The following is a 26355-nucleotide window of genomic DNA, read 5'->3' as shown; positions in this document are numbered from 1 at the left end:
CTGCAGGCTGTGTGCTCTGGTTGTGTCAGTGCCTGCAGACAGAGCCCAGCCCAGCTGAGCACAGGCACCTTCCAGGAGCTGGGCAGGGTGAGGAGGGCAGCCCTGAGTCTCCTTTTCTCCAGCTGAGCACCCGCAGCTCCCTCAGGGGTTCCTCACAGGGTTTGTGTTCCCAGCCCCTCTCCAGCCTCGTTGTCCCCTCTGGATGGGCTCAAACATCCCAAAGTCCTTCCCAAACTGAGGGCTGGACACAGCACTGGAGGTGTGCCCTCACCAGTGCCCAGTGTGGGGGCAGAGTGACCTCCCTGCTCGTCCTTGAAGCCTTCTGAAGTGGAATGATGCTACTCTGTAGGGGTTGAAGCTTTCTAGTATTGTGTGGTGATACTCTGGGTATCGTGGCCATCCCAGCTGTGACAGAACGTGGTGAGGGCTGGGCCAGAGGCTGCCAGAGAGCAAAGTGCTCCTGGGGGAGATGAAGCTGTTTCACTCCCCCATTACAGCTGACAGCTGGAGCAGAGCCAGGCAGCAGTTTGGTGGCGTGTCTCTGCATTCCAGAGGGCTCTGACACACTCCATCAGTGTTGGCTCTGCCCACGGGACGCTCCCAGAGAGGAGAAAGGGCCCTTTCAGTCCGAGGAGGATTGATCTGAGTGCACAGGACTTGGTGGGAATGAACGAAGGCAAAAGTGGTGTTTGGGGAAGGGAAAGAGGCAGCTTTGTGTCTGGGGCTGGGACAAGCAGCAAAGGCAGCCTGTCAGCTCCAATGAGCAGCTTCAAACATAGGGAACTGTTTATGGCTCCTTCTAATTGCTGTAATATTCCTGCCACTGCCACAATGCTTTTTGAGCTGCTTCAGTTGCTCTGACAAATCAGCTGCCAGGAGAAGAGAAAACAGTGAAGTAAATAAAGTAAGCAATGAAGGGAAGGGTGACCCATCCTGCTGATCCCTCATCTCTGCTCTCTGCTGGCAGGAAGGTCCAAATGCCACACGGGGACTGGCCCATCCCATCAGGAATGCCCTTGTGACCTCCAGCTGTGGCCCCTCTGCTGGCTCCCTGCCATGCAGTGCATTTCCAGGCTAATCACAGAATCATGGAATCATTGGGGTTGGAAAAGACCTCCAGGGTCATGGAGTCCAACCTGTGACTGGTCCCTACCTTGTGAAACAGCCCAGAGCTCTGAGAGCCACATCCAGGGGCTCCTGGGACACCTCCAGGGATGGGGACTCCAAACCTGCCTGGCAGCCCCTCCCAATGCCCATTCCACCCCTTTCCATGGGGAAATTCCTCCCAGTGCCCACCCCAGGCCCACCCTGAAGCCGTTCCCTCTGCTCCTGCCCCTGTTCCCTGGAGCAGAGCCCGACCCCCCCGGCTGTCCCCTCCTGGCAGGAGCTGTGCAGAGCCACAAGGGCCCCCTGAGCCTCCTTTGCTCCAGGCTGAGCCCCTTCCCAGCTCCCTCAGGGATTCTGCAGCCCCTTCCCAGCTCCCTCAGGGATTCTGCAGCCCCTTCCCGGCTCTCTCAGGAATTCTGCAGCCCCTTCCCAGCTCCCTCAGCCCCTCCTGGAGCTCCAGACCCTTCTCAGCTCCATGGTCACACTAAGCTCTCCCAGCTGTGCATTGTCCCTGGGACACAGGATGTGGTGCTGGGAAAAATAAACTCCGGTTCACTGCCAAAATCTCCTTCATAATTTATCAATGCTCAAAACAGAGTTTCTGAAAATCTGGGGGCTCATTTTAGGTGTCTAAAGTTATTTTTTCTCAGTTTGGAAATCCAAATTCCACAAACTTGTAGTTGGTGGGGCTCAGTGTCTTGGACTGGTAATTTCTGAGGTATGGATGGATGTCTCCATGAAATATCCATGGACTGGGGGGACTGATGTGTGTGAACCCTTTGTTGGGACAGCAGTGAACCAGCAGATCACAGCCCCAGTGGGCCAGCTGCCCCATCAGCTTGGCTGCTGCTTTAACAACACCACAAAATATTTCCAGTCCGTGGTTGGATAGTTGGGAGACAAAAAAGAACATCTTCCTTCTTCCCAACACCTAGTGATTGCTGGATGCCCAAGAGATCACCCCTTCATCCTCAGAAAGAAACTTTTCAGTCCCCAAACCTTTGAAGAAAATTGCAAATCCATTTCTTATTGTTCAGACTGCAGAAAAGATTTCTTCTGTTGAGGCTTGATGGGAAGAGCTCTCAGGAAGCACACGGGCTCTCATCACTCCGACCACACCGACTGGAGAGTGAGGTGGGAGTAAAAAGCCTTTGAACTCCCGCTGCTAATTAGACTTGCTTGGCCTATTGTGCTTAACGAGGGTATTGTCTGCAAATTGCTGCCGGCGGCCTTTTATCTCGCAGCAAGGATAAAGTGCCTTTCCTGAGGCACAGGTGGAATGTTGACACCATCCCGTGTCTCTGCAGATGGAATCCTGAGGGTTTGGCTGGACACAGCCGCCGAGCCCAGCACGGAGCAGAAGGGTGTCAATAACCCCAAACACCGTGGAGCTCTCACAGCATTCACTCCCTTTTGGAGCCAAGGGGAGCAGGGTTTCGGAGCTGAGCCTCTTGGGAAATGCCCCCTCTGGAGCTGAGGGAGCAGCTGCCTCCTCCTTTCAAGGCTCCGAGGCTCGAGGCTGTTGTCCCCAAAGCCCACGGGGGCCAGGACCAGTCGTTCCCATTTTCCCTGCAAGTCCCAGCCTGTGGGTGAGCTGGGACAGCAGAGCACAGGAGGAGGGATGTCTCCCTGCCCTGAAACTGGGGCACGTGTCCCCTGTCCAGGTCAGAGCTCCTGTGACTGCAGTCCTGCCTGTGCTGGGTGGTGGTGACATTTTCAGGGCTCTGAACTCCTCTTCAGCCCCACGGGGAAAAAGGTTTGGGCTGCCCCAGCCCGAGGCATGGAGCCTGCAAGTGCCACCAGCTGAGCCAATCCTGCTGGCTCCCCAGGTATGCAGCAGCAGGAGATGCACACCCTACATGAGCATCCCCAGATGAGCATCCCCAGATGCACAGCCCCAGATGAGCATCCCCAGATGAGCATCCCCAGATGAGCATCCCCAGATGCACAGCCCCAGATGAGCATCCCCAGATGAGCATCCCCAGATGAGCATCCCCAGATGAGCATCCCCAGATGCACAGCCCCAGATGAGCATCCCCAGATGAGCATCCCCAGATGCACAGCCCCAGATGAGCATCCCCAGATGAGCATCCCCAGATGCACAGCCCCAGATGCACAACCCCAGATGCACAGCCCCAGATGAGCATCCCCAGATGCACAGCCCCAGATGAGCATCCCCAGATGCACAGCCCCAGATGAGCAGCCCCAGATGAGCATCCCCAGATGCACAGCCCCAGATGAGCATCCCCAGATGCACAGCCCCAGATGAGCAGCCCCAGATGAGCATCCCCAGATGAGCATCCCCAGATGAGCATCCCCAGATGCACAGCCCCAGATGAGCATCCCCAGATGCACAGCCCCAGATGAGGATCCCCAGATGCACAACCCCAGATGAGCATCCCCAGATGAGCATCCCCAGATGAACATTCCCAGATGAACATCCCCAGATGCACAGCCCCAGATGCACAGCCCCAGATGAGCATCCCCAGATGCACAGCCCCAGATGTGCTCTGGACAGTGCTGGTGGGATGAGGCAGGGAAGGGCCCTAAGGAGGGCTGAGGATGGGTATTGCTGGTGGAACGGGCTGGGAGTGCAGGCAGTGTGAGGTCAGAGGGGAGCAGCACACATCCCCCATTTCCCATGGACAGAAACAGCCCCTGGCACTGGGGGTGGTGAGGATCCCAGAGCCCCCTGTCCCCTGCCCAGAGGGCCAGGCCTGGCAGTGACTGCCCTGGCAGTGACAGCCCTGGCACAAAGAGGGGGTGAACACCCCAGAGCTCCCTGTCCCCTGCCCAGGGCCAGCTCTGTGGTGAGCTGCTCCTTCCAGGCTGGCCTTGTCAGGCACAGCTTGTGGCTCTGGGTCACTCCTGTGCCTGCTGCTGCCACTCGTGGGTGGGACAGGGAGCTCCTGGGAGGTCCCAGGACGAGGAAAGGCAAAGCCCAAGGTGTCTGTGGTCTCTGCTGGTGGAGCAGGAAGACAGGACCTGAGGAGTCTGTTGTCTCTGCAATGCAGTTCTTGATCTGGAATTGAATCCCACCCTTCAGCTGAGCAAGCAGGGGTTGTGTCAAAATTTTTAAAAAGAAGGGAAGCTGGAGAATGAAGGGAAGGATTGTGTGGGTGCCTGCAACCCCAGGCACTGCATGGAGTGTGGCACAAACACTCCTTTTAATCGCAGACGTGACCCAGCCTCTCACCCCTCTGTCCCACAGCAGGGTGACATTTCAGGCCAGCATGTGACAGGAGATCCTGCTGTGACCCAGAGTGCTGAGGCACAGGAGCACAGGGACATGGAACACAGAACACAAACACGGGAGCACAGAACACAGGAACAGAGAACACAGGAACACAGGAACAGAACACAGGAACAGAGAACACAGAGCACAGGAACAGAGAACACAGGAACACAGAACACAGGAACAGAGAACACAGGAACACAGAATACAGGAACAGAGAACACAGAGCACAGGAACAGAGAACACAGAGCACAGGAACAGAACACAGGAACAGAGAACACAGAGCACAGGAACAGAACACAGGAACACAGGAACAGAACACAGGAACATGAACACAGAACACAGGAACACAGAGCACAGGAACAGAGAACACAGGAACACAGGAACACAGAACACAGGAACAGAGAACACAGAGCACAGGAACAGAACACAGGAACACAGAGCACAGGAACAGAACACAGGAACAGAGAACACAGAGCACAGGAACAGAACACAGGAACATGAACACAGAACACAGGAACACAGAGCACAGGAACAGAGAACACAGGAACACAGGAACAGAACACAAGAACATGAACACAGAACACAGGAACACAGAACACAAAACACAGGAACACAGGAACACACAGAGGAACACAGAAACACATATCACAGGAACACAGAACACAGAACCAGAGAACACAGCACACAGGAACACACACAGAACATGGGAACACAGGAACATAGGAATACAGACCACAGAACACAAACATAGGAATACAGGACACAGGAACAGAGAACAGACCACAGGAACACACACAGAACACAGGAATACAGAACACAGAATACAAACACAGGAACAGAGAACCCAGACCACAGAAACAAAGGAACACACACAAGAACACAGAACACAGGAACACAGAACACACAGAGAACACAGAACACAGAACAGCCACCCAGCAGCCCGGGCTCCCCGTGAGGCCTCAGCTGCAGAGCAGTGAGCCCTCAGGCACTGGGGAAATGCTGCTGCAAGCTTCCCCCAGGGCAGCACAAAGCTCACCAGGAACATTATCACTGCCACCAATTCTTTTTACTCTCTCCCTGAGAGGTGCTGGGAGCAGGTTCAGGTGTTCTTTCTTCCCCAAAGGCAGCGGGGAGCAGGCTGGGCTGAGCTGGGCTGGGCTGGGCTGGACCAGGACTGCAGCCTCACCTGGAGCTGCTGGGGGCTCTGCAGGCACCAGGGGCACCAGCAGTGACCTCCCTGTCCCCTTTCCCTGTGGGACCCTTCCTGCAGCCTCCTCACAGCCAGGTGAGGGCTGGGAACTGCTGGACACTAGCTGGGCTGCAGGGCCCGAGCACAGGGAATAGTGATGCCCAGAACAGAGGCTGGACAGAGTTACAGGATAAAGCAGGGATTTATTCAAAGGCTCTCCTCAATGGATCCACCTTGGGCAGCACAAGAGCCCAGCCAGGGCTGCACCCAAGATGAACCAAAATGGTCCCAAAATGAACCAAAATGGTCCCAAAATGAACCCAAGGTGAACCAAAATGGTCCCAAAATGAACCCAAGGTGAACCCAAATGGTCCCAAGATGAACCCAAATGGTCCCAAAATGCATGAGCGCTGCCGGGGTCTCTCCCTGGGCTCAGCTCTGCTCCATGTGCACATTGCAGTTCAGTGTCCAATCCCAGCTGCAGTCCCTGCAGTCCCATCCTTGTTTTTCTCTCTGCAGCCCACGGGGTTTGTGCTCCTGGGCTGAGATTTGGATCATTTGTCCTTGGTCCCAGCTGGAGCAGGAATTGTTTTGTCTCCCTGCTCTGTGCACAGAGCTCACCATCCCCTCATGTGAAGCTCAGACCCACACACTAAAGCAGCACAGGATCTGAGAAATAGAAAAGCTAAAACCTGAGGCATCAATTGCAATGCTTTGCCTTGGAAGGAACCTTCAAATCACCTGGATTCCAACTCTCTGCCATGGCAGGGACACTGCACTGCCCCAGGCTGTTCCAAACCCCATCCAGCCTGGCCCAGGGCACTGCCAGGGATCCAGGAGCTTCTATGGGCACCCTGAGGCAGGGCGTCACACCCTCCCAGGGAACAATTCCCTCCCAATATCCCATGGAACCCTCTCCTGTCTTTGACAAGACTCAAGCTCCAGAGAACTGATGGTGTAGTTAGTTATAAAGAGCCCAGCTGGAAAATCTCCCTTGGAAGATTTCACCTACCCTGCAATGGAACATGCTGGGGAGGAGTATTAAATAAAACAAAGAAGTGAAAGAACTGGAATTTCTGTCCTGGTGTAAGTTCTGATGTTTCTGTTTTGAGTCAGAACACAAACTTAAGTTTTAAAGAAAACTAAGTTGTTGGTTTTTTTTTTTAAGGAACAAACCTCCTAATTACTTCCCCCACCCTAGAAATAACAAAATGTTTCACCTCAGCCTCTTGAGTGAAGTGAAAATATCTGTCAGGCCAGAACTGAAGTTCTGTAAGTGTTGGCTGGCCCCAAATGCTGCTCCTTTCATACATCTGTCATGGTCTCAGACTGGCTCCTCAGCCCCTTGTTCAGGTTTACCTGTGGTTTGGTTCCTGTCACCTGCAGTGCAAGCAGCCAGTGCCAGCTGTGCAGAGTGTGTCTGTCTGTGTGTCCGTGTGTCCGTGTGTCCGTGTGTCCGTGTGTCCATGCAGGAGCTCCTTCCTCTCATCCCAGGGCTATTTTACACACATTCCCCTACATTTCCATACCCTGATATCCCAGGGATGTTTTACACACATTCCCCTACATTTCCATACCCTGATATCCCAGGGATATTTTACACACTCCCCTACATTTCCATATCCCGATATCCCAGGGATATTTTACACACTCTCCCCTACATTTCCATACCCTGATATCCCAGGGATATTTTACACACATTCCCCTACATTTCCATACCCTGATATCCCAGGGATATTTTACACACATTCCCCTACCTTTCCATACCCCGATATCCCAGGGATATTTTACACACTCTCCCCTACATTTCCATACCCTGATATCCCAGGGATATTTTACACACTCTCCCCTACATTTCCATACCCTGATATCCCAGGGATATTTTACACACTCTCCCCTACATTTCCATACCCTGATATCCCAGGGATATTTTACATACATTTGTTGCAATAGGACAGGAAATGAACGACATGTACACGCTGAAACCTTCAAGGTAAAAAGAAGGTAGTTTATTTCTTGACCTTGACATATATAGAATTTCAAAAGCGACTCTGGACTGGAGGATGAAATTGCCACCTCTCCAACTACACTGGTCAACCTGACAGTCTATCAATTCTCTCTTCCTGCAGAAAGGAATGCAAAGCAATCATTATTTACATGAAAAGTGCGTGAGAACTCCATTACAAAAATGTAAACATCAGAAGGCTTAGAAGAACTCAGAAGAATGAGGTGACAAACATTCCCCTACATTTCCATACCCTGATATCCCAGGGATGTTTTACACACATTCCCCTACATTTCCATACCCTGATATCCCAGGGATGTTTTACACACATTCCCCTACATTTCCATACCCTGATATCCCAGGGATGTTTTACACACATTCCCCTACATTTCCATACCCTGATATCCCAGGAATATTTTTACATACGTTCCCTTTTTGCCATGGATTTTCACATTCAGATCAACCCAAAGCCAGGCCTTTCCTCTGAGTGCATCCCAGACAAACTCCAGTAAAACCAAATGGGACTTTTATAGCTGGAAGTGACTTACAGAATGGGAGTGCTTTGATTTCCTCTCCTCTGCAGCTGCCCTGTGTGACCCAGAAGTGCTGCCAGCCCCGGCTGAGGCACAGCATCACCTGGAGCAGGCAAACACCACGAGCTGCTGGGGGTTTGGGGCACTGTGTGTCCCTTCAGGGGTGTGAGCACAGGCAGAGGAGGCAGACAATGGCTGAGTGAAAGCCTCTGGAGGGTGAATGCAGCTCCTGGCTGGGCGCTGGCTCTGAGCACTTGTTGGATGTTCATGGGCTGTTCCTTCTCCCTCGGGGGATTTACTCACTAAAAGGAATTGCTGGCAGTTCTCTCACCACACTTATTTGTTAAATCAGGCTGAGCTATAAATATTTACCTTCCTCTTTATTGCATCTGAGGAACTTGCAGCTCTCTGTAGATGTGGGTGTTTATCCATGGGAGCACAGCACATCCAGGGTGCTCTCAGCTCCCTGGCTGGCCCAGGTGACCCCGGAATCTGGGGCTTTATGGCTCAGCTGAGAGCTCAGCAGATGTGCATGGGAGGGGGACTGCAGCTGCAGATCCCCAGAGCAGGGCTGGCCATGTCCCCAAACCCCCAGGGGACAAAGGTGCCAGCCTTTAACTCGCTGCTGAACGCTGCAGGGGCAGGAGCTGAGAGGGGAGAGGACCTGAGCCCTGGCTGGGCACAGCATCTCTGAGCACTGTGGGGATGCCACTGCCTGTGGGGCTGTGGACATGGACTCACACTCAGGGAATGCTTCGGCTTGGAAGGACCTCAGAGCCTGTCCAGTGCCACCCACCCATGGCAGGGACACCTCCCCCTGTCCCAGGCTGCTCCAGCCCCAGTGTCCAGCCTGGCCTGGAGCACTGCCAAGGATCCAGGGGCAGCCACAGCTGCTCTGGGAATTCCAGCCCAGCCCCTGCCCACCCTCCCAGCCAGCAATTCCTTGCCAAGATCCCAGCCCAGTCTGCCCTTGGCCAGTGGCAGCCATTCCCTGTGTCCTGTCCCTCTGTCCCTTGTCCCCAGTCCCTCTGCAGCTCTCCTGGAGCCCCTGCAGGCCCTGCCAGGGGCTCTGAGCTCTGCCTGGAGCCTTCCCTTCTCCAGGGAACATTCCCAGCTCTCCAGGCTGGCTCCAGAGCAGCTCCAGGGTCTCCTGATGCTGTGCCCCCTGAACCCAGCTGTGCATTTCCAATCTGACACTTCCCTTCATCCCAGCCCTGAGGGCACCACTGTGGCTCATGCAGGAATGGGCTGTTGTGTGGGATTGTTGCAGGGGGCAGGAGAACAAGAGGGTGTTTTTTTTGGAAAAGCTCACTGATGTTGGAACAAATCAGTGTCTTGATGCTCCTTCCCTGCTTTGCAAAGCGATTACTCTGCTTTAGAACCATTTGTTCTCCTTTGATTCGTCTCCAGCCTTGCTTTGGGGGGGAATTTTATGGAATTTTACTGCCTCATATAACACTTATCGCTGGCAATCAATATTGATTTTAACATAATGTTTTGTTTTAAGACTCCTTTTGTTGTTTTGCATTCATTCTGCATGTTAATAAGGTTTATAAAATCCATGATATTTTCTCCTTTCGTGAAATCTTATTGGGATAATTACCCTGCTCTGCTGACAGATCGTTGTGCCTGAATTATATAAAGAACACCACTCTTATCTGCTTTCCTTTCATCTCGTGAGGGATGCTTTCCTACCTTGACGTGTGCTGTGTGTGTGAATAGAGTAAACACTGACAAACCGTTCCTGTGTAACCTTATTTACTTCTATTCCTCCTGGAAAGGAAACTCCCAAGTGCCACCCCGTGTTTCCAGCAGGGTGACCTTCGCTGGAAATAGGAAATCCAGCAAATGAGAAGGGACAGTGGCCAAGCCTTGGGGCAGGGGAGGCACCCCGGGAATGTGATCCACCCAGCAGAGCACAGAGCTCTGCCCAGCTCTGGAGTGCCAGGGAAGAGTCCTGGGAAAGCCCTTCCCGATGAAGGCTCCCTCATGGGATTGTGTCCAGGAGTCCCTGATCCCTCTGCGCTCTGGACGTGCCTGGGACACAGCACTTTGATCCTCTCCTGCCTTGCTCGTGCACGAGTTTGGCTCCAAGGCCAGAGCTGTCCCTGCGCTTTTGGAATCACAAACAGCCAGAGCTGTGGGGTGTCCCAGCCCTGCCCCGTGCCCCTCTCTCCTCTGTGGGACACCAGGGTGTTTCCCAGGCTCCTTTCCACAGTGGACGTGACCAGTCCCCTCACACCTGCCCTGGGAGGATTCTGAAGCAGAACCCAAGGCCTGGAGCTGTTTGAGACCAAAGATCTCAAACCCATGGCAGGGAAGGTCCTTTCCAGCCCCAGGTTCTGTGGTTCTGGGCATGGGAATGAGCAAGGATGAGCACATCCCAGAGGCTGGACAGTCATGGGATGAGATGGAAAAGCAAGAGGAGGACTGTGTCTGACAGCCTAAAGGCTGACCCTAATTAACATCATGGAAAGAGAACTCCCTGGGCCGGGAGCTGCCTGCTCACTGTGACAGGGCAGATTTGTCAAACTCTGAATTATTTCTTCTTCCTCTCCTTTCTTGGGGTTGATGCCTCCAGACAATCATCTCCCTATGAATCAGACTGCCAGAGTCATTGCTCCTGGGAATCTCTCCTGCAAATGCAGAGCACAGAAAGATTTTGCTTCCTTCTCATCTTCCTCTGCACCCCCTACAAATTCTCCCTGTGCTCTGTCACAGAGTGCACTGAGCCCACAGACAGCTGTGATTCCTGAGCTTCCAGAGACACAGCGAGGCAGAAATGTAATAGATAAAACTGTCCTGCTCTTGGATAATCCCCAGCAAACAGCACTTTCCTTAATCCCTCACAGGATGCTTTATTGTGGATCTGGGCTTTAGCTGCTGTTCCCAGGCTTTGCTGCTCAGTTATTAAGCACAGCTCACTGGTAAGTGGCTGGTCCTGCACAAAACAGCCCCGTGAGAGCAGCACTGGCAGCACACAGCCCAGGGCTTTCCAGATGTGGCAGAGCTGAGCACCTCTCTGGGACCAGCCTGGCAGCCTGGGCAGCCCTGCCAAGGCTCCAGCGTGCCTCTGCAGTGCTGGGCAGCACCAGCTGCAGCCAGGAACGAAGCAAATTGGATTGTGCAAGTGAAATCCAGCTGGGAATGGGTCACCAGTGGTGCCAGCAGGGCTCAGAACTGGGGCCAGTTCAGTTTGACATCTCTCAAGGGAGTGGAGGCACCCTCAGCTGGTTTGGATCTGCTGGAGGACACAAGCTCTGCAGAGGGGCTGGGCTGAGGCCAGCAGGGTGAGGGGCAGCAGCCAAGCCCTGAGTCCTGCAGCTGGCTCCCAGCAAGCCCTGCAGCTCCAGGCTGGGGCAGAAGGCTGGGAATGGGCCTGGGGGGCTGTGACAGCAGCTGGACACGAGCCCACGTGGGCAAGAGGCCACTGGAGGCCCCCGGGCTGTGCCAGGAACAGTGTCCAGCAGGGAAGGGACCAGGGAAGGGACTGTCCCCTGTGCTGGCACTGCTGGGGCCACACCTCGAGTGCTGTGTCCCGTTCTGAGCCCCTCAGTTCAGGAAGGAGGACGGGCTGGAGCGTGGCCAGGACAGGAACAGAGCTGGGAAGGGCTGGAGAATCCCTGAGGGAGCTGGGAAGGGGCTGCAGAATCCCTGAGGGAGCTGGGAAGGGGCTGCAGAATCCCTGAGGGAGCTGGGAAGGGGCTGCAGAATCCCTGAGGGAGCTGGGAAGGGGCTGGGGAATCCCTGAGGGAGCTGGGAAGGGGCTCAGCCTGGAGCAAAGGAGGCTCAGGGGCCCTTGTGGCTCTGCACAGCTCCTGCCAGGAGGGGACAGCCGGGGGGGTCAATCTCATTAACATCACAGGGTAAATGTGGTCAGAAGGTAAAATTCCTCTATTTAGGGAATTTAGACTTTCAGTTTTCCTACTCACAGCAGAATCACAACACATGGCAGAAAAGTTTCCCTCTCTCTCACCTCATGATGTGTGAAACTCCCTAAAAAAAAGACTCCACATGTTTTTAATCTGTTCTGCAGGTCTGGGGCTTGCCTGGCCACTCACCCTCCGTGATTCATGGCCCTGGGCTGTGCAGACAGCCTCCACAGGTGGCCTTTTCCAGGTGTGTCCCTGGGAGCAGCAGTGCTCCCAGATGACAGTGAGGTGGATGCAGCCCAGCTCTTGGGAGCTCTCCAGGCACCGAGAGCTTTCAGAACAGCTGGGTTTTACTCCTGGTGGCCCCTGGAGCCCAGGGCAGCACTCCCAGCCCATCAGCAGTGATGGCCCTGGGGCTGCTGCTGTCCCCACCCTGGAGCCACAGTGCCCTGTTCAGCCCCAGAGCCCAGCAGGGATCTGATCCTGGGGTCCTAAACCCTTTTACCTGGGAGCCAGCCCTGCTCCTTGGGTGCCAAACCAATTATACCTGGGTGACAACCCTGCTCCTTGGGTGCCAAACCAATTATACCTGGGTGACAACCCTGCTCCTTGGGTGCCAAACCCTGCTCCCTGTGTGCCAACCCTGCTCCCTGGGTGCCAAACCCCACAGAGCACCTGGGCTTCAGGGCCAGCAGGTGACTCCTGCTGGTGATGTTTCCCCATCCACCATTTCTGGATGGCTCAAGTGACAGGAGTTCACCAAGTTCCTCTTCAGTGGGGAAACAGAACAGTCTGGAAGGTGTGAGCCAGAGCCAGGGCCAGAGGGACCCTGGCAGGCAGGAGAAAGGGACCAACAGGAACCTCATGAAGGTCCTCAAGGAAGGTCAAAGTGCCACCACGGGGAGGAACAAGCCCTGGCAGCAGCAGGTGCTGGAGGCCACCCAGCTGGGCAGGAGAGGGCCCGGGGGCTGGGGCACCAAGGTGACCCCGAGCCAGCAGCGCTGGAGGCACAGGCTGCCCTGGGCTGGGACACAAAGCAGGGCCAGCGGGTCAGGCAGGGCACCCTGCCCCTCTGCACAGCTCTGCTGGGGGTCCCTGCAGCACTGCAGCAGTTCAGCTCCCAGCAGCAGACAGACTTGGTGGCCCTTGGTGTCACAGGAACAGGAACAGGCAGGGTCTGGAAAATGCCCCGGGGTGAGGAGAGCTGGAAGCCAGCAGTGCTTCCCCAGGACTCACACTTCTCCCCGGCGCTATGCAGGCAGTTTTTCAGCTCTCTTGAAGGGGATGTGCTGGGAGGGAGCCCACCATGTGTGATCACTCGAGGCACTTCTCTGTGGAGCTGGAGGGAAGCGGGATGGTGGAAAAGGCAGGAACCAGAGTGGGGCAAGAGCAGGAGCCAGACAAATCCCCATTCTCAGCCCAACACGAGCCCAGTGGAAGTCTGTCCCTCAGCCAGGAGCTGAAACCATCCCCTCTACCCTTAGAACAAAACAAAACAGCATTTAAAAAAGCTCTCCCTCTTCTTGGAGCTGAGAATGTGCCAGTTTGTGTGTGCTAACCATGACTTCAACTTCTCCCCTCAGGCTGGAAAGTGCTAACATTTTTGGCTCTGTCCCAGCTGACCTGACCTTGCTGACATCCTCCATCCCATGAAAACACTCCTGCAGATCTCCACTGCTGATAGTGCCATAAAAAAGCTTGGAAGGGGAAGGAGGAGTGGGACTGAGGAGGGAAGAGAAAGGAATGATTAAACAAAGCAATAGCCAGGCACCCACATAAAAATCTATCTGGGTGATGAAGCTGCAATAAATGTGGCACATCAGAGCTTCCGTATAAATGGTCGGGGTAAAATATATTTTTATAGATATGAAAGAGTAGTTTAAAAATTACTCTGAGCCCACCTCCCTCCCCCAACAAAAGAAGAAAAAATTGTCCGAAGTGTAGCAGGTTATTGATTTTTTATAAGTCAGGGACAAATTTATTGGAGAGAAAAGTTCATTATTTAGTAATCCCACAGCTCAATCTGCTCTGCTGGCCATTAACCCTCAACAGTTCCCATGATAAACTCCCCGTGAACTCTCCATGTGCTGCCTCAATGAGCTGCAGATGGATTTTGCTGAGGGCTCCTGCACCTCGCCTGGATGTTCATTGTGGTTTTGCTGACACAGGGCTCAGCTCCCCGGGGCACAGAGCAGCGTCCCTGCCCACCCTGGCTCCCCCATCCTCCATCCCCTCTGTGCTGCCTGAGAAATAAAGGCTGAGAGCCACTTGCAGGTGCATTAGTTGCACTGACTCCCTTAATTTCCCCACAATTTTTAACTGAATTGGTATCGGCAATTCCTGAAGTATAAATATGTGGGAAAGGAGCTTTTCCACAATTATCTTGGCATCACTGGTGCTTGGTGGCCTTGGAATGCCGTTGCATGGGTAAATCCCAGAATGTGCAGCTGACACTGCTCAGTTACTCTGAGCTTACACAGCAGTGCAAGGCTCCGTAGTAGGGTGATGTTGCAGCTCCGTGCAGGAGCCCCAATATTTTTCTGACCCTCTTCTATATTTCAAATAACATGGGAAACACTGTGCCACAAGAGTCAGGGCAAAATAACATTAAACACTACTTTTCTTATCCAATGACATTTTCTATCCACCTTGCACAGATGGAAAGCTCTGCTGTGGGAAAGGTTTGCTGGGAATGAGGCACGGGAAGCAGAATTATAAAAAATCGTGCTGTGAAATCATGAGGGGAGGCAAAATCTATTTGCCTTGTATGTGAAATCTATCTTGGTAAGTCATTTGATAGAGTAGATGAATTGCTCATTGGAGGCAGCTGGAAATACAGAGTGTGAAGGAAAGAAATAATTGAAACCAGCCCTCGTCAACACTGAGGGGGAGGGAGATGATGTGCTCAGGAAAGGTCCTGATCATGTGGTGACCGCAGGCAGGTCACAAAGCACAGGGCGGCCGCTGGAAAAGGAGCTATTGCTGCACTTTACCCTGCCCTGTGACTCTGTAAATCAGGGCTCCTTCAGCATTCCCCCTCCCGGGGGCTCCGGGCACTGATCCCACCCGGGACTGATGGAGCTGCTTCCTCCCAGAGCTGGGAACAGCACCAGAGAGCAGGGCAGACACAGGTGGGCAGGGAAATGGTCACTCATTAATTGAGCCGTAGCTAATGACTGAGGGGCAGGCTGTGTCAGGAGCACAGCTTGCACCAGGCTCTCCCCGTGTGGTGCTAGAGCCGTGCAATTCATTAATTACTGCGGATGGGTTTTGGGGTGCAGGGGAGCAGGACAGCTGCCAGCTGCACAGGAGCCACCTGAACCCAGGTGGGGTGAGCAGGGTTCACCCCAGGGTGCTCCTGGGCTTGGCAGGCAGCAGCAGCCCAGCCAAGGCTCTCTGGGGAGGTGATTCCCTTGTCCCACCTCCATGCACCAGGGCATGAGCCACCGGGAGAACTTACAGCCTGAGTCCACCACACTGCTTCCAGGAATACAAATTTACAGTCAGAAGGGACACCTCATGCTTCAGGGGGCCAGCCATAGGATCAGGAAGAGGTGAGGAATTTGTTTTGTAAATAATGTGGAGTGATAGAGCCCCAGAATGGTTTGGAAGGAACCTTAAAGCCCATCTGGTCCCTTAAAGCCATGGGCAGGGACACCTGGCTCCAAGCCCTGTCCAGCCTGGCCTTGAATGTGTCTTAAAAATGCATCATCTCCACCATCTCTGGAGACCCAGGGAGTTTAAAAGTCACATTTCTGAGGAGGTTCAGACGTTTCCTCCCTGCTCTAAGGAAGCAGGGATTTGGGGCAGGAAAGGTAAGGAATTCCCATTAATGGGGAATTTTCCACTCTGGGAACAGACTGGAATGTCACAACACACAGAAGAGCTTGCAGGCCTGTCGGGTGAGTAGATCAAGAAGGTGTAAAAGCCTTTCTGTCCCTCTCACCTTGCCTGGCTCGTGAGTGGCATGGAGGGCAAGGGAGCCCAAGAGGACCAGGGGGAAACGCTGCCACCAAATAAAACACCACCACCAAATGGGCTCTGTCCTTTAATAAAGCATCTTGTCATGTGTGCAAACAAATCACTCCCCCTGGGCGACGAACTCGCCTCCTAAACACCTGCCCAGAGGTCTCTCAGGTTTAAAAACCAGCAGGGCTCCGTGTTTGGAGGTAATTTATTTATGTGCTGCTGAATTCTGAGCCGTGTACAACAAAAGCCTGGGGGAAAAGTGAGTCTGAGCAGGTCTCTGAGCTCTCTCTGTGCCAGAATTCTGTGGTTCTGCTGAGGGCAGTGCTTCACACAGCCAGCACCCCCAGGGAAACAGAAACCACAAAACGGGCTGGGAAAGCTCACAGCCCAGCCTGATGCCCTCGGGGGCTGCAGGGAGGGCAGGAGTGCCCGGGGGGACACAGGGACAGCGACCTTCCTGCCCTGGGGGGGACACAGGGACAGCGACCTTCCTGCCCTGGGGCATCCCAGCAGCCCCCCACAGCCTGGGAGGGGATAATGGGATGGGATGGGATGGGATGGGATGGGATGGGATGGGATGGGATGGGATGGGATGGGATAATGGGATGGGATAATGGGATGGGATGGGATGGGATGGGATGGGATGGGATGGGATGGGATGGGATGGGATGGGATGGGATGGGATGGGATAATGGGATGGGATAATGGGATGGGATGGGATAATGGGATGGGATGGGATGGGATGGGATGGGATGGGATGGGATGGGATGGGATGGGATGGGATGGGATGGGATGGGATGGGATGGGATAATGGGATGGGATAATGGGATGGGATGGGATAATGGGATGGGATGGGATGGGATGGGATGGGATGGGATGGGATGGGATGGGATGGGATGGGATGGGATAATGGGATGGGATGGGATGGGATGGGATGGGATGGGGGTCCTGATGCCTGCCTGAGAGCTGGTAAAAATCAAAGAGCTCTGGGCTGTAGCTGCTGTTTCAGCTAACTCCAAGGCAGAAGCAGGTAAAGCAAGGGGAGGAATTCAGTCTGGCTGCAGAAGTGAGGAGCACTGGGACTGGATTTTCCTAAAAGCAGTGTTTTTTTCCTGCCAAAGCTCTTGGCTGTGCCTCAGCCTCACCACAGACAGCTGGTCTTTGTGCACCCACAGCACCAGCCCCAGTCCCTCTCCAAAGGCTCGGCTGCAGCCCCGGCTCCGGGAGGCTCCGCAGCATCTCGGGGTGGCAGGGACAGCCTCTGACATCAGCGAGGTGACACTGGGCTGGGCCAGGCCCCAGCTGTGCCCTGGTTTGACAGGCTGACAGAGCTGTGCCAATCTGCAGAGACATGCCAGGCCCCAGGGCTTTATCCAGGGCTTTATCCAGGTCATTTCCTTCCCAGCCTGCCAGGCCAGCACTGCCACATGTGAGCTGTCTGCCAGGAGAAAGGCACAGGGTTTACATCTGCCTTTGCTTCTTGCAGGGCCAGGGAGGTGAAGAGGGCTCCTGGAAAGTGCCCAGGAATGAGGAAAGGGAACACAAAGCTGGTTTTGGGAGGGCTCAGGCTAAAGAGGCTTCAAAAGGAGAAATCTCTTTACCTTTAGGGCTTTTGGAAATAAAAAGAGTACACAAAACTCTTTTATGGGGGGACTTTTGTTGTTTTTTTTTTTTTCAAATAAGAATCTGTTTGTTTTTTGGTCTTTTGGGCAGACTTTTGGATTTGTTTCACTTTTGAACTTGAGACGGTATCATCTAATAGTTGGAGTGGATCCTGGGCATGTCTTAGAGAGGAGTAAGGCACATCATATCTTTACTTAAAGGAGACACTTGATCGTCAGCCACATCAGTGTAGCAATATCTCAACATTTGCACAGCAAGATGTGTCCTGGTTAGGCCAGGCCGAGAGCAGATGTGAGGCCAGGGGACCTTTTCACTCCTTGCAGGTTCAGCCCCAGACCCTGGGTGATGCTCAGCTCGGTTGGGGAACACATTCCCCCTGTCCAGGACAGAATTCTGTGCTGGTGGAAGCCTTTACCAGCCCTCCAGCTTGTTTCAGTTTTTAAGGCATAAACAAATGAGCACAGCTGTGTCTCACAGGAGCTGACTGGCAGCCTCTAAATCTCCTTCAACGGCAGCGAGGGAGCTGAGCTTAAATGGCACAAAGAGCCGAGATTTGTGGCCCTTGCAAGACTTGTGATTTATTGCCCAGAGACACAGAAAAATACTTTTTTTCATCCCACCCCTTGTTAAGCTCCTCCATTGACTGCTCGTAAAATTTTGCCTGGGAATTGCTCAGAATAAACATTTGAATCTCCAACAGAATATTGAATAACTTCTTTCCAAGAAGCATAAATAAACCAGATCCAGGTCTGCAGCCATCTGCGTGCAGCCACAAAGTGTTTGTGCTTCGAGCCCTGGTCCCGTGAACTGCTCAATGTCATTTTTCTGGGGATGCATCAGACATCAAAGTTCCTCCTGGAGCCGCCAGTGCTGGTTCAAAGAAGAGATGACAGTGATGGTTTGTGGCTGACGGCCCTGCAGGGCAGGCCAGGCTGTGGCTGGAAGGAAGGAGTTTGTGGTTGCTTGTGTCTGTTTATTGACAGACAGACAAAGGGCCAGAGAACGCTGATCCCCAGGGCTGACGGATTGTGGAGAGATGGAATTCCGTGTGTCACTGCAGCTCCCACTCCAGACATCCCCCAGCTCTGCTCTTCAGCCTCCATCCAAGAGCTCCCATTGCCACCCAGGAGATCCCATTCCCATCAGAGATCCCATTCCAACCAGATCCTGTTCCCACCAACCAGATCCCGTTCCCACCAAACAGATCCCATTCCCACCAAGAGCTCCCATTCCCACCAAACAGATCCCATTCCCACCAAGAGCTCCCATTGCCACCCAGGAGATCCCATTCCCATCAAAGAGATCCCATTCCAACCAGATCCCGTTCCCACCAAACAGATCCCATTCCCACCAAGAGCTCCCATTCCCACCAAGAGCTCCCATTCCCACCAAACAGATCCCATTCCCACCAAGAGCTCCCATTCCCACCAAGAGCTCCCATTCCCACCAAACAGATCCCATTCCCACCAAGAGCTCCCATTCCCACCAAACAGATCTCATTCCCACCAAACAGATCCCATTCCCACCAAGAGCTCCCATTCCCACCAAACAGATCCCATTCCCACCAAACAGATCCCATTCCCACCAAGAGCTCCCATTCCCACCAAGAGCTCCCATTCCCACCAAACAGATCCCATTCCCACCAAGAGCTCCCATTCCCACCAAACAGATCCCATTCCCACCAAGAGCTCCCATTCCCACCAAACAGATCCCATTCCCACCAAACAGATCCCATTCCCACCAAGAGCTCCCATTCCCACCAAACAGATCTCATTCCCACCAAACAGATCCCGTTCCCACCAAGAGCTCCCATTCCCACCAAGAGCTCCCATTCCCATGGCACCCAAGGCTCCCTCCCAAGGCCTGCACACAGCTTCCAGCAGGACACACGGACAGAGCACAGACATCCTCCAGGGACACGACTGGGCAGGAAGGGCCCAGGGCCAAGTGCAGAGAGCCTCCAAAAGCCCAGCAGGGGCTGACAGAGAAGGCTTGTGAGGCAATCAAGAGATGCAATACGGTGAGTTACAATGGACAGACTTTTATTCCCAGAAAACCTCGGCCCAGCTGCCCAGGGCAGGCTGGAGTCCCCATCCCTGAGGGGTTTCACAACCCTGTGGATGTGGCACTGGGGGACAGGGTCAGTAGTGGCAGTGCTGGGGGTGGTTGGACTCTGTCTCAGAGGGCTTTTCCAACCTCAGTTATTCTGTATTTGTGTGACTCCAGAGACCTCTTGGAGAAGGAGGTAGGAGTGGGATGGTGAAGGACATCCCCCAGGGTTCCCCTGTGCGGGAGCAGCCAGCTGAGCATCTCTGTGTTTGCTGGGACACTGGGAGGTGTCCCTGCCCATGCAGGGCTGGCACTGGGTGGGCTTTGAGGTCCCTTCCATTCCAAACCATCCTGTCATTCCATGATGATTCTCTAGGCTAGGCTGGTACTGCTGCAAAACAAAGAGTTAAACTATGAAGGAACAACCTGGCAGCAGAAATGCATTGTATTGGCTGTATTGGTATGGAATTGCAGAGATGTACATGGTGGGCACTGGCTTTGCACCCACAACCTTTGAACAGACTTTAGCTCATGAAGTGTCTCAAAAATGCCTTCACGTGTCTTAAAATCCTGTGACATGGCTGTCAGGGAAATGGGGAGACTTTTCCCCCTCCTCCTGCTCTCCCAGCAGGGCTGTGCTGGGCAGGAACCAGCGCTGGGATCTGGCTGGGGGCTCATCCCAGCTCATCCCAGCTTCCCCAGCCTGGCACCCCTCTCCTTACTGGGGAGGAGACGTCAGGGGCATTGCTGGAACTGCCTGGCAGAATCCACAGCTATACCTGCCTGATTTTGAGAGGAATAGTGGATTTGTCTGTACAAACCAGCTGTGGGTCTGCTGGTAGATAAAACCAGCACTGGGAGATAAAACATACAATGGGAAGGATTCCACTGACTGATGAATGGAAAAAGATATTTGCTTTTACAAATAAACTTTGGGTCTGCTGATAAATGAAATTAGACATTGGAAGATGAAAGAAATAATTGGGAAGAAAAACCCCTAAATTCCTTAAGAATTAAAAATTAAAAGGGAGGGTTATACATTAGAGGGAAATCTCTGGTATCAGGCATATCAGGAAGTCTGTACCTCTCAAGTACCTCAGAAATGGGGAAAGAGAGAAGGGAAATGCAGCCGGGAAATTGGGATAAAAAGGAGGCTGCATCCTCCAAAAATTGGAGAGACCCCAGGGGAATGCCCCAAGGCCTCACCCTTTACTCGAATAAAGTCAAAAAGGACTCCTCTGTCTCCTTTTTGGACATAAACTTCTGGTGTTTGTGGATTAATTTTCCTAACGATTTCTAGTGGACAATCTAGAAAGTTCTGTGACAAAACCTCGACTATTTCTGATCCTCGTTTGCTGCTGTCAGCAGGCTGGCTCCGTGTGGGTGGGTGTTACAGAAAGGACAAAAGTCACTCTGCTCTCCCCACGGTTCTTCCCAGTTTGTGATTTTCTCTGGTTTATTTTAGTTTCCTTTTGACATACCAATTCTAGTTTATCGGGAAAAACTGCAGAAAAATAGATATTTTCACCTTTGCATGACGTTTTTGGCTGGCTGCAGTGCTGGAGTTGGTGTGGACTGGGACTGACTGCTTTGCATGGAGGTGCAGAGGGAAAACTTCATCCTCCCCATCCCAGAGTGTGAACAAGGGACAGCCACTCTGCCAAGCCCCACCACCATTCACAGAGGTCTCCTGTTCCTGTCTGGCTGAAGGTGAGTTTCAGGAAATTTCCTGCATTTGCTAATGCTTCTGCACTTTGATCCTCTTGAGTACATTGGCTTGGAAGGGATTTATAGGACCAAGACAACCCTAAGGAACCTGTTCCAGATTTCTGGGGCATTTCCAAATGAGGATTTCCATGTCAGTACCTTTAAATTCCAAGAAGGCTGTTGAGGAAGGGAGTAATTTGAATTTTTACTCATGGCTAATTATAGATAGGGTGAGCTGAGCTGAACAAAAAATGTTGAATGAAGATCATGGAGTCATTTGGGTTGGAAGGGACCTTAAAGCTCATCTATTCCCACCCCTGCCATGGCAGGGACACCTCCCACTGTCCCAGGCTGCTCCAGTTCTGTCCAGCCTGGCCTGGGCACTGCCAGGGTTGCAGGGGCAGCCACAGCTGCTCTGGGCACCCTGTGCCAGGGCCTCACACCCTGCCAGGGAACAATTCCTCCTTCCCAATATCCCATCCAGCCCTGCCCCCTGGCAGTGGGAGCCATTCCCTGTGTCCTGGCACTACAGAGAGGAGAGAGGGTGGCCTGGAAAAGGTTGAAGGTGAGGAGGGGTTTCACAGGCTCATGGAAAATGAGTGTGGGGTAATCCAAACCCATCTCGTTTCGGGGTAAGATGCTCTGCTCTCCAGCTCGCAGAGATGGATTTCCCTCCCTTTCTCCAAGACTTTTGCTCTACCCTCAACTCTCTACTCCAAAGCCCTGAAATGTGTGTTTTCCCACCCACTTTCCCAAGAACACTTCCTGCTTCTGTCAGCTCTGCCTCCAGCCCAGCCAGAAGAGGATGTGAGCAGCTTTCCTGGCGCTGGGCTGTCCCAGCCTCTGCTCCTCCTGCTGGACCAGAGCGAGCAGCAAAGGGGGAATGCAAACTGGGAAGAGAAGGGAAGCTGTGGAGTATCTCCAAAGCTCAAAACTGATTTTAAAAATGTTTGGGTTTGAGTTCTGGGCACCCGTTCAGGATGGCTCTGCTCTTGTTTGGATGGGGTGGCCCCTCTGTGTTTGTTGGGATCAGTGCACTAATGAAGGCTTGAAGGGAAACGCTGGGAAAGCCTTTTATGCATCTAATGACACTTAATTTCCATAGTAAATGCCTAATGTTTAACGAGTGTTTTATTCTTCCCCAATTTACATATTTATCGTTAACTTTGGTGCCTGCTCCTGAGTAATTAGCCGTCTGTTTAAAAGGAGCCTGTGAACTCTCCAACCACATGCTCATCCCAGTGATGGGGAAAAAAACCCAACCAAACCTTGGGCACTTCTTTTAGAGAAACATTTGATTACAGGTTGTTGAAAGAAAGTCAGGGGGAAAAAAGAGAAGGGGTTTGCATAATGAATAAAATACAAGGGAGGAAAAACTGGGACAAAATGACATTGGGACTCACTGGGAAGGCAATTTCCCAGTTAGGAGAGTATTTGCCAGTCCCTCTGGGGAAAGGTCCCAAACTGCAACACACCCGTTACGGGGCATGCTGGAGTCGTGTCCATGCAGCTTGGTCCAAAACAGAAAGGGCAGAGCCCTGGAATTCAAGGTCTTTGCTCATCAAAAGGCAGGGAAATATCTGAGAGCAGGACCATGGCCCAGAGAAATCACCAGGGAAATCAGAAAGGGGGGTGTTACTGGCCATGAGCCTAGCAGGAAATCATAACATCAAACCTTTTTATTTTGCTGTCAATAAATAAGAATGAAAATTAAGAGTTAAAACCAAGTGTAGAGAAAATCCTTTGGAGAGACATTTGCTGAAACACAACCTGAACATTCCTGCTGATAACAGCGTTCAGGAAAGGCCAGCTCTGTGCCTGGGAGTTGAGTTCCAGGCAGATATTCACTAAGCAATTCATTGTGCTGGCCCATAACCTTGGTACCAAACACGATAATTGGGTGTTTAACCTTTATCTTGATCACATAAACTGCTCTTGCTCCTCTTTTTCCGGAGATTTGCCTGTGGCTGAAGTCTGTGGAAAATGGCAAATTCAATTTGTATGCATGTGTATAAAATGTTTGCATGTGCATTTAGGCCAGGGACCCATCACCCAGCATCAGATCAATGAATCAGGACCTCTGAACTGCTGCTATCAGCATGGGTATCAGCAGGGCAGCTGATGGAATCACTCTCTGAACTGCTGCTATCAGCACTGATATCAGCAGAGCAGCTGATGGAATCACTCTCTGAACTGCTGCTATCAGCACTGATATCAGCAGAGACAGCTGATGGAATCACTCTCTGAGCTCCTGCTATCAGCACTGATATCAGCAGGGCAGCTGATGGAATCAGGAGGTCTGAACTGCTGCTATCAGCACTGATATCAGCAGAGACAGCTGATGGAATCACTCTCTGAACTGCTGCTATCAGCACTGATATCAGCAGAGACAGCTGATGGAATCACTCTCTGAGTTCCTGCTATCAGCACTGATATCAGCAGAGCAGCTGATGGAATCACTCTCTGAGTTCCTGCTATCAGCACTGATATCAGCAGAGCAGCTGATGGAATCACTCTCTGAGTTCCTGCTATCAGCACTGATATCAGCAGAGCAGCTGATGGAATCAGGAGGTCTGAACTGCTGCTATCAGCACTGATATCAGCAGGGCAGCTGATGGAATCACTCTCTGAGTTCCTGCTATCAGCACTGGTATCAGCAGGGCAGCTGATGGTAGCCCAGTTCACCACGTCAGTGCCCATTCCCAGGGCTGGTCCCCGGCTGAGGCTGGTCCAGGTCCTGTCTGGATTCCTGTCACAGACCAAAGGGCTCTGAGAGGTTGGATACAACTGTCCTTGGAGACATCCTGTTCCCAGGAGAGGGGCAGGTGTTGCTGTGACCTGGGGTTAGGGAGATGAGGCACACTCTTGTTCCTGCAGTGAAGAGAGGTACAGGTTTATTCCCACACCCCATCATACACCCCAGTCATTTAGAAATACATTGTGCCTGTCTCAGGTTGGTCAGTACTGAGCTGTATCCTGTAATTGGTCACTTCACCAGAGCTGCTGGCAAGTGTCTGCCTGTAGATATTGTTTGTTTTTTTTCTTTTTGACGGTTTAGAATAGTTTATATGGGTGCAGGTAACAGTCTCAGTCCTAGAATTCTTTCTCAGGGAAACAGGTTGTTTTTTCACTGTTCTAGGATTCTATTTTCAGGAAAGGTTGACAGGTTTCTCACAGGTACAGTTGAATCAAGTTAGAATTCAGTCTGGGAGGCTTTTACAGGCCTGCTGTTAGCCACCACAGGCAAGGAGCCCCTGCTGAGGGTCAGGAGATCCCCCAAGGTGGATTTTGGCCTCTGAAGAATCCCCCCTGGCCACCATTGTGTCCAGCCATTGCCCCTGGGCCAGGCAGGGTGTGACCCTGAGCAGACCCAGGCACTGCTGATTCCAGTGTTCCTGCCAGGGCTCCTGGCAGTACTCACCAGGAGAACTTGCACCCACTGGATCTGCCACGGAGCTGAACTACAGCAGGACCTCCTGTATTCATTCCAACATTGACAGAAACATGGAACCAGACCGTCCCAGGATGGTTTGGGTCTCAATGGACCTTCAAAACCATCTCATGGCACAGCCCAGAGCAGCTGGGGCTGCCCCTGCATCCCTGGCAGTGCCCAAGGCCAGGCTGGATGCTGGGGCTTGGATCCACCTGGGACAGTGGGAGGTGTCCCTGCCATGGCAGGGGTGGCACTGGGTGGCTCTAAGCTCCCTCCCAACCCAACCCAACCCAACCCAACCCAACCCAACCCAACCCAACCCAACCCATCCCATGGTTCTGTGATGAGAGCACAGCTCAGGGAGGGAACAGGAGCCTTGGCCTCAGTGAAGCTCCTGCAGTGACAGCACCACTCACATTTCCCAGACTTTTCAGTTTGCTGCATTCTGGGGTCTCTGCTGAAGGCATTAAGTTGGTAACTTCACAAAAAAATGAGAAGTTGAGGAAAGTACAAATGAGTTTTACCTCGATTTTAATGACTATAATTTTCTCTTGTAACGGTAATTTCAGTAATTAATGGCTGCATTCTTCTATTGTTGCAGTATTTGGAGATGACACAAAATGAGCAAGTGTTTTTGTGTCAGTGACAAAAAGAGAAGATTAGCTGGTGAATGCTGATAGGAAATGTTTGGTGGGAGGAATAAGCAAGGAAGGACTGATAACAAGTTTGGTGGCATTGTTTCTCTGCTGTATTATCTCTATTTTACTGCGAGGGAACTGCAGCAAGAACAATGATCTGATGGGAGGCTGCAGATCCCCTCCTCCTCCAGGGAGCTGGCTGGTTCCAGTGCCTGGCTGGACACTGGGACAGCTACACCCAAAAAGTGCTGTCCAGCTGGGACTGTGCCACTGGGCTGGTTTAAAAGGTCTCCGGTCAAACTTTGGCTCCTCCAAGATTTTACAGCAGATCAATCAAACCCTTGTCCTGAGGAGAACAGTCCCTTCTTTCCTGGTTCCCAAAAAGGCTGTGCTCTCCCTGTGGTTTGACAAATGTTGGTCTGTGGGAATCTCACCACAGGTGAGTTTTTTGTGGTGTGTTTAATTTCAAATGAAATCTCCAACATGTTTCGACAGTAGGAACAAGAGCAACAGCTAATAACAGTATTCATACATGTCAGCTCCTGGGGTTCCTGCCCAGCGATGCAGGAATGATGTGTCCCGTGGCAGGCTGCATTCCCAAGGGATTCTTCTGGAATAAGTGGTGCTGTGAAGCCAGGGCTGAGCAGGGAGCTGTCCCCCCGGCCACTCTGCTCACACAGGAGCCACTGCCCTTCAAAGTCTCCCTGAGCCCCTGGGGGTGAGCACGCCCTGCACCCCGGGCTGGGCACTGCTGCTGCTCCCAGCCTACACCGACTCATCTCCAAGGAGCCTCTCCTGCCTTGGGTTCTGAGGGCAGGGGTGCAGTGAAATCCAGACTTCAGCTGCAGCCTTCCCAGGAAAACACACTTTATTTCATGCATTCCTGGTCCCAGGATGGAGCCATGGACTCACAGCCACCCTTTGGAGGCACAGTGAGGTTTATTTTGCGTTTAATGTATTCACCTCTGCATTTCACTGGGGGAGGATGAGTT

This window comes from Passer domesticus, chromosome 4 (assembly GCF_036417665.1).
Source record: "Passer domesticus isolate bPasDom1 chromosome 4, bPasDom1.hap1, whole genome shotgun sequence".
NCBI classification, from domain to species: domain Eukaryota; kingdom Metazoa; phylum Chordata; class Aves; order Passeriformes; family Passeridae; genus Passer; species Passer domesticus.
The sequence above is the reverse complement of the archived record's forward strand: the minus strand, read 5'-3'. Positions refer to the sequence as shown.